Below are 11,268 nucleotides of genomic sequence, written 5' to 3'. Positions count from 1 at the left end.
AATGACAAAATGAGTTTATAAGTAGGGAGCCAATCATACCCTGATTAGAGCCATGCATTATCCCTAAAATTTAAGGCCTACAAGAAGTGAAGGAATTCAGTGAAGACCATATGAGGTCATTAGGAACAATGAAGTTTTTTTCTTTTAAAAACAGAAAGCCATCAGAGAGGGTGTGAAGGAAGGGGAGGATTTGAAGGGTAAGGAAAATCTGGACCAGTTTTAGGAGATTCGATAGTAGCAGAAATCCCCAAGAAGGGAAAGAAGAAAGACCACTGAACACATGGTGCTAAACAAATTTCAGGTTCTGAAGAGGGTCTAACTAAATGTTCAAGGGGGAAGCATCTGTCTTCCAAGGAATAACAAAGTAGTAATCTAATAAAGGGAATGAATGAAGCATTTATTAAGCACTGTGTACAACGGACTGAGGATTGGTTAAGTGCAGTAGATGGAGTGCTGGGCCTGGAGTTGGGAAGATAAGTTCCTGAGTTGAGATCTGACCTTGGGCCCTAGCTGTGTGACCCTGGACAAACTGATTCTGTTTGCCTCAGTTCTTCATCTGTAAAATGAGCCAGAGAAGGAAATGGCAAGCCACTCCAGTATCTTTGCCAAAAAAACCCCAAATGTGGGTCTTGAAGATTTGCACAAGACTGAAACAACTGAACAACAATGCAATACTAAGCACTGGGAGTGCAGGTAGAAAAATTAAGACAACCCCTGTGCTCAAGGTGCACACATTCTGAAGGGGAAGACAACACATGGAATGTTTCAGCTGAGATTTACATAAAGGACCCATGATCCTTAAGGTTCAACCCCAAAATAGATAGTAGTACCTCTTTAATGACATTTCCACAGAAAAAAAGCAGATGTGTTCTAGTATTAAACCATTTGTGTCAAGGACTATGGTGATAAGACTTTTCCTTCCTGGGTACAGCTGTCCCTATAGCACCTGCAAGATTAGTTAATAGGTTGCATCTCCACAAAGGTTGCTCCCCAGGATGATGGTTGAGGGTACTGAGCTGCGAGTATGGCTAATCCCAAATCTGACCAGGCACCATGGGCTCCATTAGAGTCTGAGAAGACATAGGGATCAAGGTAGTTATAGTGATTTGACTTGCCTAATACATGCTGCTTCATCTAGGCTGACTTGCCTGGTTCAATGAGTGATGGTGAGTGGTTGGCAATTGGTAGGGATGGCTGGCCCTTTCTCCCCAAAAGTTGGTTCCCGGCGTGACAACTGTGAAGGCTGGACTAGAAGCAAGAGCGATGGATTGGGTTTTTACGCTTATTTGGCAGTCGGTGCCAGTTGGTTAGCAGTTGTTGCGATTGCTAATAACGAAAGTGAGTGCCTTCTCCACAGTGATTATTCCCCATCTTTTGGATAGAGCACTGGGCCTGTAGTCAGGAAGACCTGAATTCAAAGCCAGCCTCAGACACTAGCTGTGCAACCTTGGGCAAGTTACTTAGCCTCTGTTTGCCTTAAAATGGGGGTAACAGTAATATTTGCAAAGTGCTTGACATTGTACCTGGCACATAGTAGGGGCTATATTAATACTAGCTATTACTATTCTATAATTTATATATATATATAATATTTACATATTATTCTACAATAATAATTATCCACAGTCACTTCTGGCTTTAAGTCTATTATCCTATGACCATAGGTGCACAGATAGTATTTTCTCCAATGAATATCCATTAAAGGCAAGGGATATAAGAGAGAAAAGATGATTTGGGAGGTAAATAACTGATTAAGAAGATAGTGTCTGAGAATGGGATTTCGATTTCTAGAGTATTACTTAAAACATAAGAAAACAGGCTCTTAACTAAGGATGGAGTTTACCTTTTAACAGTTTTTTGAGAAGTCTAAAAAGTCTATTATTCCCTGATATCTTGCATTTCTAATCAAGAGTTTTAAATTAAAAGGAATGGAGAAAGGGGAAAAATACCTAAATATTTCCATCAAGGTAGATGACTTTGAAAGATGCTACAGTGTGGGAAAAGTACCTATTAAGAAGATCACAGGAGCCAAAATCCAAGAAAGGTATCAATAATCAAACCAATTAGCCTCAAATGATTGTTAATGCATGCACAAAATTTAGGAAATAAACAAGATAAAGGTACTATATGAATAGGCAAGTTTGACCATAGGTATCTCTAAAACTTGGTTGGATAAGACTCATGACTGAAGTGTAGCTCTAGATAGGTATAACTTCTTCAAAAGAAAAAGGAAAGATAAAAAAAGGACAATCCCTGCCCTTAAGAAACTTACAATTTAATGAGGGAAGACAACACACGAAAGGAAGCTGAAAAATGGAGTTAACCAGAAGGTTGTGTTGTTATTCAGTCATGTCCAGCTCTTCATGACTCCATTTGGGATTTTCTTGGCAAAGATTCTGGAGTGGTTTCCTTCTCCAACTCATTTTACAAATGAGGAAACTGAGGCAAACAGAGTAAAGTGACTTGCCAAAGGTCACACAGCTAGTAAGCGTCTCAGGCTAGATTTGAAGTTAGGAAGATGAGTCTTCCTGACTGCAGGCCCAGTGCTCTATTTACTGTACCATCTAGCTACTACTTACGTAGTTAGTAGCACCATAAATTGATCCCCTGCAAACCCACTGATTTTCTTTGTTGTGACCAAAAAAAAAAACCAAAAACAAAAACACAAAACCTGTTTCCCTGAAGCATCTTCTTTCCTCCCACCCATGAAATAGGGAGGCAAAGTTGTCCGGACTCTAATTGGCCCCTGCTTCCTTGATCTCAGCTAGGGTATCAAAAGTCCCAGTCACTTGGAGTGAAAGTCTCTCAGACTTGCATACATATATTGACATCCCTAAAAGCCTGTTGATCAGACATATTTCCCTGAGGAGAAAAGGAAGGCCTCATCTAACAAAGATGAAGAGAAGTCCCATTGTATCCCTATTGCACATCCTTGCTGCATTATAACAAAGTGAGTTGTTCAGTTGTTTTCAGTCACGTCCAACTCTTTGTGACCCAATTTGGGGCTGTCTTAATTGAAATTTACCAGAAGGTTAAACTGAGTCAAATCTCTAAGCTAGATATAATTTATTATAGAGGGCATGTGACCTGATTATGAAGGATAGTCTAATGGCCCTGCCTCTGGTGAAGAAACTCCTAATTGAGGGTACAATACATTTTTGTAAGCATAGGACAAAGAACAAAACAAATCATCACAGAGATGAAAAATAGTATGCATCAAAAAAATAGAGGCATCAAAGGAAGTGGGTATAGCCCCCACGTGTCATGAGGACCACCTCTCTCTATCTCTAAGGAATACCTTTGTAAATTTATGGATCTTGGCTACAACTTGAAGTCCCTGATAAAGGCAGACTTACTGGTGACTGGAGAAGTAGATAAAAACACCTTACTTGTTAAAGATGGGACAAGATCAGGTTGTCCTAGTTTCTCAGGAATACCACCAAAACCTTGCAGAAAATACTGAGACCATGTTATATGACAGTATTGTGAACAGAGTTTTTCTTTTACTAGAAGCAGTCCTTGGAATCTTTCTTCAGAGAGGGGGAAGCTAAACCTTAGCACACATACGCTTCCCTACTCAGACCTCAGAGAAGAGGCTTTAGGTTTGACAGAATATTGTTATAGTATAAAATCAAATATAAAATACAGGATAAAAAATTAATTCACTCAGGGTTTTCCTGGCAACAATACTGGAGTGGTTTGCTATTTCCTTCTCCAGCTCACTTTACAGACAAGGAATTGAGGTAAACAGGATCAAGCAATTTGCCCCAAGTTCACAGAGCTAGTAAGTATCTGAGGTCAAATTTGAACTCAAGAAGATGAATCTTCCTGACTCTAGACCCAGCACTCTATCCACTGTGCCACCTAGCTGCCCCCAAAGCAAAAAAATAAAATCAAAACAAAGAAAATCTTTTGTTAAATGCTGGATGACTTATGAGTACATCACCAAATTGAACCTGAACTAAGAGAGTACTGGTGGTAGCTAGGTCTCACAGGAAGACCTGAGTTCAAATTTGACCTCAGACACTTAGTAGTTGTATGAACTTGGGCAAGTCACCCAATCTCTGTTTGCCTCAATTTCCTCAACTGTACAAACAGTTGTTGTGAGGATCAAATGAGATAATATTTGTAAAGTGCTTAACAGTGCCTGACACATAGCAAATGATATGTGAATGTTCATTTCCTTCCCACCAAGCGTGGTTTACTTTTCCCCTCATATTCTTGAAGGCTAGTTTAGTTCTTCTGTGACTTGAGACCATATCAACCCACACCCAGTCTGGTGACCAGAGAAACCTTTAGGCATTTAAATATGTGTTTTGAATTGCTTTTCCTCATTTACCACTCACACTCTCTCAGTTTAAAGTTTTAAGTTATGGTAAGAACATTTATAGGGCAGCAAGGTGGCACTGCGGATAAAGCACCAGGCTTGGAGTCAGGAAGACAAGTTCAAATCTGGCCTCAGATATTTACTAGCTATGTGACCTTGGGCAAGTCACCTAACCCTGTTTGCCTCAGTTTCCTCATCTGTAAAATGAGCTAGAGAAGGAAATGGCAAACCACTCCAGTATCTTTGCCAAGAAAACCCCAAATGGAATCATAAAGAGTCAGACACAGCTGAACACCAATACCAAAGAACATCATTTTAACTCTTATCATACTTATGTCACTAGCCTGAGTCCCGGCACATCATCCTGTGAGTAGAACTGAAAGGAGTTCTGTCGCTGTGATAAAGAAATTCCTTCTCAGAGAACCTGTGTTTAAACCTGTGACACAAATTTATCCAGAGATTCACTGATAAGTGCTGCTGTCAATCATATTTATCAACATGCAGAAACATGTAAAAACTAGTTTATTATATGCTTGGAGCATAGACCCATGATATACAAAAGCCAGTAGATCCTGAGCAACAGTTTTAAGCTACATTATATAGGTTTTGTTTCCATCAGCAGGAAGGATACCATGTAAGTTTACAAAAGGTAATGATTTATAAATCATTATGATTATAAAAATTATACTTTTGTATTTATATTTGTAATATATTTATATATTGTGTATATGATACATATTTGTAATATAAATTATAAAAATTTATAAATCATTATAAATCAAAGAACAAATAGCAGAAGGGGAAGATCTACATTAGGTAAAATAATAAACAGGACAATAAATCTGGAGGATATAGCTAGAATTTTCAGACTAACCATTACACTGGAGCTGTAGCTAGCTATGTGACACCCGTGTCTTAAGCAAATGACTGTAATAAAGGTGGACCAGAAATTCTCTTATGACAAACCCTTCCTCCAAATCTCATGTGTGATCTCAAACAAGTCACTTAACTTCCCTGGACCTTAGTTTCCAAATTTGTGAAATGAAGAGGTTTGACTAGATGGTCTTTTGAGTTCCTTCTAGCTCTAAATTTATGATTTTATGATTCTAATATAACAGAAGAGTGATCAATGGGAATCCAGTCCCTGGAGCATATATATTATGCTCTGCCTGCTGGCAATCAGTGGAGCCAGCTTCCAGAATTTCATGATGGTTTATCATTATAAACCATATGAATTCAGGGCATGCATGACTATTCTGTGACTATGCCCTTTTGGTTTGCTGAGTGGTGATGAAAAACCTTTTAACTCGTTGTTGGAATTGAGTGTATTATTCAATGTGTACCACTCTTCCTGGTGGCTTTCAAGTAAGGAGGAAGAAATGCTGTAAATTCTTCAAAAGGGGGAGCACCTCTCCCACCAGATAGCCACATAGCCAAGAACACATAATGCTTTCATTTCTTCTGACCTTGTTGTGTCTATTCTTTCTTTTAGGTGAATGAGTTAACAGAAAGACTAGGTCACAAACTTGTGACCTTAGAAGAGTTGGAAGAGGGGCAGGTAGGTGGCACAGTGGATTGAGCAGTGGTCTTGGAGTCAGGAGGATCTGAGTTCAGATCTGGTCTCAGACCAGACACTTAACACTTACTAGCTGTGTGACCCTGAGCAAGTCACTTAACCCCAATTGCCTCACTAAAAAAAAAAAACCAAAAAAAAACCAATTCTCAAAGTTGGAAGAACCACCCAGCAGCTACTCCCTAGTAGAGTCTTTCCATAGCCACTACAAGCCCAGCAGTGAATTTACCCAACCACTGAAATATAATGTCCTGAAAGCCAGGAATCAACTCATCCATATGCTGTGGCATACCCAGAAGTGAATTTTGTGGCAGGAATATTTGAAGTAACTACTGTTAAGTTTGAGTCCACTCTCCTCAGAGACTAAAGTGGTTGATGAATTGTAAGCTCCCAGTTTGGGAGTACTTCCACTCTTGCTTTTTCCTGAGGAAACATCCTTTTGTAAAAACTAATTGATGTTAACTGGCTATTAATGATATTGAGGAGATAATTGATCATTTGCTACCAGGGCAGTATACACTGATTAAATGATATTGAGATGGTAACTGCACAAATGATATTGGGAGAATATCCTGGATGGGGGTTCATGAGCTATAAAATAAGAGAAAGATAATGCCAACTCCTTAGGGGGTACCTCTAGAACTCTAAGGTGAGATGCAGCCAGTAAAACTATGGGGCCTTGACCCATCAGTCTGAGTGTGGGTTGGAAGGATGAGTCCAGACCCTATATATGCTGTATTATGAATCCCATCGTACTTCTTGTTTCTATCTTGAGCCTATTCAAACCTGCAGGTGTTAAGACTGAAAGGGTATGGGTAAACTTATGACTGAATTGACAACCTTTGCCTTTACTTGCCTCTATGCAACCACAATGATACATCGTGGAGCCTGTGGTTCTCTTCTGTTTCTGCTCTGCAACAAAATCCCTCTGCTCCCCATGTCTGCAAATAGCATTTTTCCTAGAACTGGACTGATGAAGCCTTATGCTCCTATATAAAAGGAAGTAAAATTTCACAGTTTTCAGTAAGAAAAGTTCACTGAAATGCTTTCAGATTCCACAAGGTATCTAATCTTTAAGAAACTACCACCTGTCAAATTTTTGTATAGTATCAAAGAAAATATCTCCAATTATCTGAAAAGGCTGTGAAAATATTCTTCACTTTTCCAATTACATATCTTTGTGAGGCTAGGTTTTCTTCATATACTTCAACCAAAACAACATTACAACAGATTGAATGCTAAAATAGATACGAGAATCCAGCTATTTTCCATTAAGTCATATATAAAAGAGATTTACAAAAATGTAAAGCAATGCCATTCTTGTCACTAATTTTTTTTTATTTTAGAAAATATAGTTATTTTCATAAAAGTTATTTATGTTAACATATAATAGATTTATTATTGTTATTTTTAATGAATTAATGTTTTAAATTTTTGTCAGTTTTAATTTACAATACAGTAAATATTCATGCATACAATACATATAAAGAAAAGGTCTTTGGGGCCTTCAATAATTTTTAAGAGTGTATAGTGGTCCTAAGACCAAAAAGTTTAAGAACTGTTGATCTAACCACATCACTATAAATGAGAAAATGAGATCCTGAGGGTTTTAAGTATTTGACTAAGGTTATACAGCAGAACTAGGACTAGAACCAAGGTCTACTGATTCAGAGTTCAGCTCTCTTTCCATTATACTATGAGATAATCTTAGGATGGAGAAACTGAAGATCATCAATCAACAAGTATTTATTGTGTTTCGGATATTCTTTTAAGTTCTGGGGATAAAAAGAAATGCAAAAATTGTCTAAAGGTATTTATATTCTAAGGGGGCAAACAATAGTAAATAACTATTTACAAATGTGATATGCAAACTATAGTAGATGGAAGATATGATGGGACCACTATCTACCAGGGTTCCTCTCCATTTCCCCCAATATATACGAGTTACACTAGTTTCGTTTTTTCCCCTTAAAAGTGATAAGGCTGTCCCCAGGAATCAATTGGTCCAGGGGGTTAAGGCACAAGTTATATTTTCCTTGATTCAGCTTCTTAGTGGCCTCTGGCCAAATTAGGACAGTTTTCTGGCCACCTAATGGCATATAAAGGTCCACCCACATGGAGTCAGTGCCTTTCAGACTTGGTAGATGTACCAAGACTGTGCAAATCACCACATCTGCCCTGATGACTTGATGTATTTCCATCTGGAGGTTAAGGAGATCATGCTAGACACAACAAACTAGGTGTTAGCATCCCTGATGAATATCCTTTATATGCGATGTCTAAGTAAACCTCCTTTTACTAATTACTGAATGACCTATGAATGCATCATTTCATTCCAACACCAAATCTAAACTAACAGTGGACCAGCTTGAGTCACGTCTGCCTATTTCAGAAGTTACCCTTCAAAGGAACAGCTCTACCAGCTGAGAGGACCAAGAAATGTTTAAGTTGAGTCTTGAAGAAGGGAAAGCATTCTAGGCATGAGGGACAAACAGTGCAAAAGTATGGAGATGGAGGATACAGACTATTGTATGTGAGGGAAAGCAAATAGAGCAGTGTGGCTGGATTGTAGAGGGGAGCAGAGAATACGAAGAACAGAAATGTAGGAAGGGGCCTGATATTTCTGTTGAAGGTATCAGCATCCTTCTAGTCTCCCAGATGCATAATCTCTTCATCACTCTCCCTCACCCTACATATCCAGTCAGTTACCAAATCTTACCATATCTTCCTCCACATCTCTCAAATTTGACCCCTTCTCTCCACTCACATAGCTGCCACCTTAGTTTATGGCCTCATCATCCCTTGCCTAAATCATTCTCCTTGTCTCAAATTGCTTATGGCTCTAATTCATCGTATACACTATGCCAAAATAATTTTCCTTAATCACTAAACTATGTGATTTTCTTAATTAACTCTAGTGACTTCCTCTTGTCTACAGGATAAAATATAAAATCCTCTGCTTTGCTTTTACACAACCAGACCCCAAACTAGCTTTCTGGACATGACTCCCATTTCCACATTTTGAAATCCAATCAAATGGCCCTTCTATCTGTTCCTCATACATGACTTTGTTTGTCCTTCCCTCTTGAAGAGGATCATGACATCAGGGAGGTGATGCCATGACTTGCAAGTGAATTAGACTTAAGTGAGGGAGGGCTGTGCAAAGTCACCAGCCTCACTCTCTTTTCTGAAGCCATCTGGGTCCAGTTGCAAGATATAGATCGAACAACTGGAGACGGCCCCGGTTGCAGTGGGAGACCGTGGCCTTTTTAAGTTAAAAGTCTTTCCCAGGTCTCAGTTTGGCTGAGGCAATGCCCATTCAGAGATTAAGGCTAGCATACATGACATACTCAATCTCTTGTCTCCTTGCTATTGCATTGGCTTTCTCGTATGTCTGAAATGCACCCTCTTCTTATTCCTGCCTCATAAAATCCTTCCCTTCCTTTAAGATGCTCAGGCCCCATCTACTACCTGAAGTCTTTCCTGATTTCCCCCAACTGCAAATGCCCTCTCTCCCAAAGTACCTTGTATTTAACCACTTAGCATATGTTTGTGTTTATTAACTTTATATGTATGTTGTATACATTTGTATGTATATATATATATATTTATCTTCCCCAGTATAGTATAAGCACATTGCAAGTAAAATTGTTTTAGTCTTTTTACTTGTATCCCCAGTACTTAACACAGTGCCTGCACACAGGAGGTGTTTAATAAATACTTTTTGCTTTCTGTCTTTAATGCTGAATGGAGGATCACTGAAAAGTCAGCTCCCACCATGTCAAAGTCAGAGTCCGCCAAGAAACCCAAGAAACTGAAAGCTCTTCACCAGAGACTTGAGTTTCAAGATGACAGATGAAGGTCTAAGGAGTCATTTTGAGCCATGGGACCCAGACTGGGTGGGAAGTAAAGATCTAAATGCCAAGTGTTTCAAGGGTTTTGCTTTTGTCACATATCCCACAGTGGAAGAGGTAAATGCAGCCATGAATTCAAAACGACACAAAGTTGATGGCAGAGTTGTTGAACCAAAGAAAGCTGTTTCCACAGAGTTTCTCAAGGACCAGGTGCCCACTTAACTGTGAAAAAGATCTTTGTGAGTGGCATTAAGGAAGACACTAAGGAACATCATATAAGATACTACTTTGAACAATATGGGAAAATGGAAGTGATTGAAATCATGACTGACTAAGCTAGTAGGGAAAGTGGGGGGTGGGGGAGTGTTGCTTTTGTCACTTCTGATGACCATGACTGTGGATAAGATTTTCGTTCAAAAATACCATACTACGAATGACCACAATTGTGAAGCAAGGAAAACCTTATCTAAGCAAGAAATGGCCAGTGCTTCATCTAGGCCAAGAGGTCAAAGTGGTTCTGGAAACTTTGGTGGTAGCCATGGAGGTGGCTTTGGTGGAAATGATAACTTTGGTTGTGATGGAAACTTCAGTGATTGTGGTGGTTTTGGCAGCAGTTGGGATGGTGGAGGACATAGTGGAAGTGAAGATGACTACAATGGATTTGGCAATGATGGAAAAAGCTTTGGAGGTGGTAGAAGCTACAATAATTTTGGAAACTACAACAATGTTTTCAAATTTTGGTCCCATGAAGGGAAGAAACTTTGGAGGCAGGAGCTCCAGCTGTTATGGTGGGGGGCCAATACTTTGCCAAACTATCTAATCAATGTGGCTATGGAATGGTGGTTCCAGAAGTAGCAGTAGTTGTAACAGTTGCAGAAGACTTCAATTGTTATTATGAAATAAAGCTTAGCAGGAGACGAAAGCCAGAGAAATGCCACGGAAGTTACAAGTTACAACAAATTTCTGAATTCAGTGGAGAACAGTGGTGACAGGGTCTAGATGAAACAACACATGCTTTAGACAATACTTTTTATGAACGGGCAAAAAACCCCACAAAACATCAGGACTGTATTTGTGACTAATTGTATAACAGGTTATTTTAGTTTCTGTTCTGTGGGAACATTCCAACAAAAAGTTTTAATGAAGACTTTTTTGTACCCACTCTGTTTGCTGAATGTAATAGTTTAGTCATGATGTTAAATAATTTTTTTAAATATGTAAAAATATTTTTGTTCCTAAAAATAATATGGAGCCTCTGATGTTTATTGAATGGTGGGGATGGGAAGGGTGACATGGTCACACCTAGTGTTTAGGAAAATCACTTTGGCAGTTGTGAGAAGGATATAATGGAACGAAGAGAGAGACTAGTGATGATATCTGCAGGGATGCTGTAAGGCTCAAATGATATAGTAAATGTAAAGCATTTTATAAACTTGAAAGCTCTATATAAATGCTATTATTATTATTATTATTATTATTATTATTATTATTATTATTATTATTATTATTATTAT

At 38.7% G+C, this 11,268-nt stretch overlaps 1 pseudogene; it reads left to right on the top strand.

Annotated features, from left to right (window-relative positions):
* The first annotated feature begins 9,678 nt into the window (after window positions 1-9,678).
* Window positions 9,679-10,652, top strand: LOC114027236 (annotated as a pseudogene).
* The last annotated feature ends 616 nt before the right edge of the window (window positions 10,653-11,268 follow it).

Source organism: Vombatus ursinus, unplaced genomic scaffold (assembly GCF_900497805.2).
Source record: "Vombatus ursinus unplaced genomic scaffold, bare-nosed wombat genome assembly UNPS02004734.1, whole genome shotgun sequence".
Taxonomy (NCBI): Eukaryota; Metazoa; Chordata; class Mammalia; order Diprotodontia; family Vombatidae; genus Vombatus; species Vombatus ursinus.
Note: the sequence above shows the minus strand (reverse complement) of the source record. Positions and strands in the feature narration are given on the sequence as shown.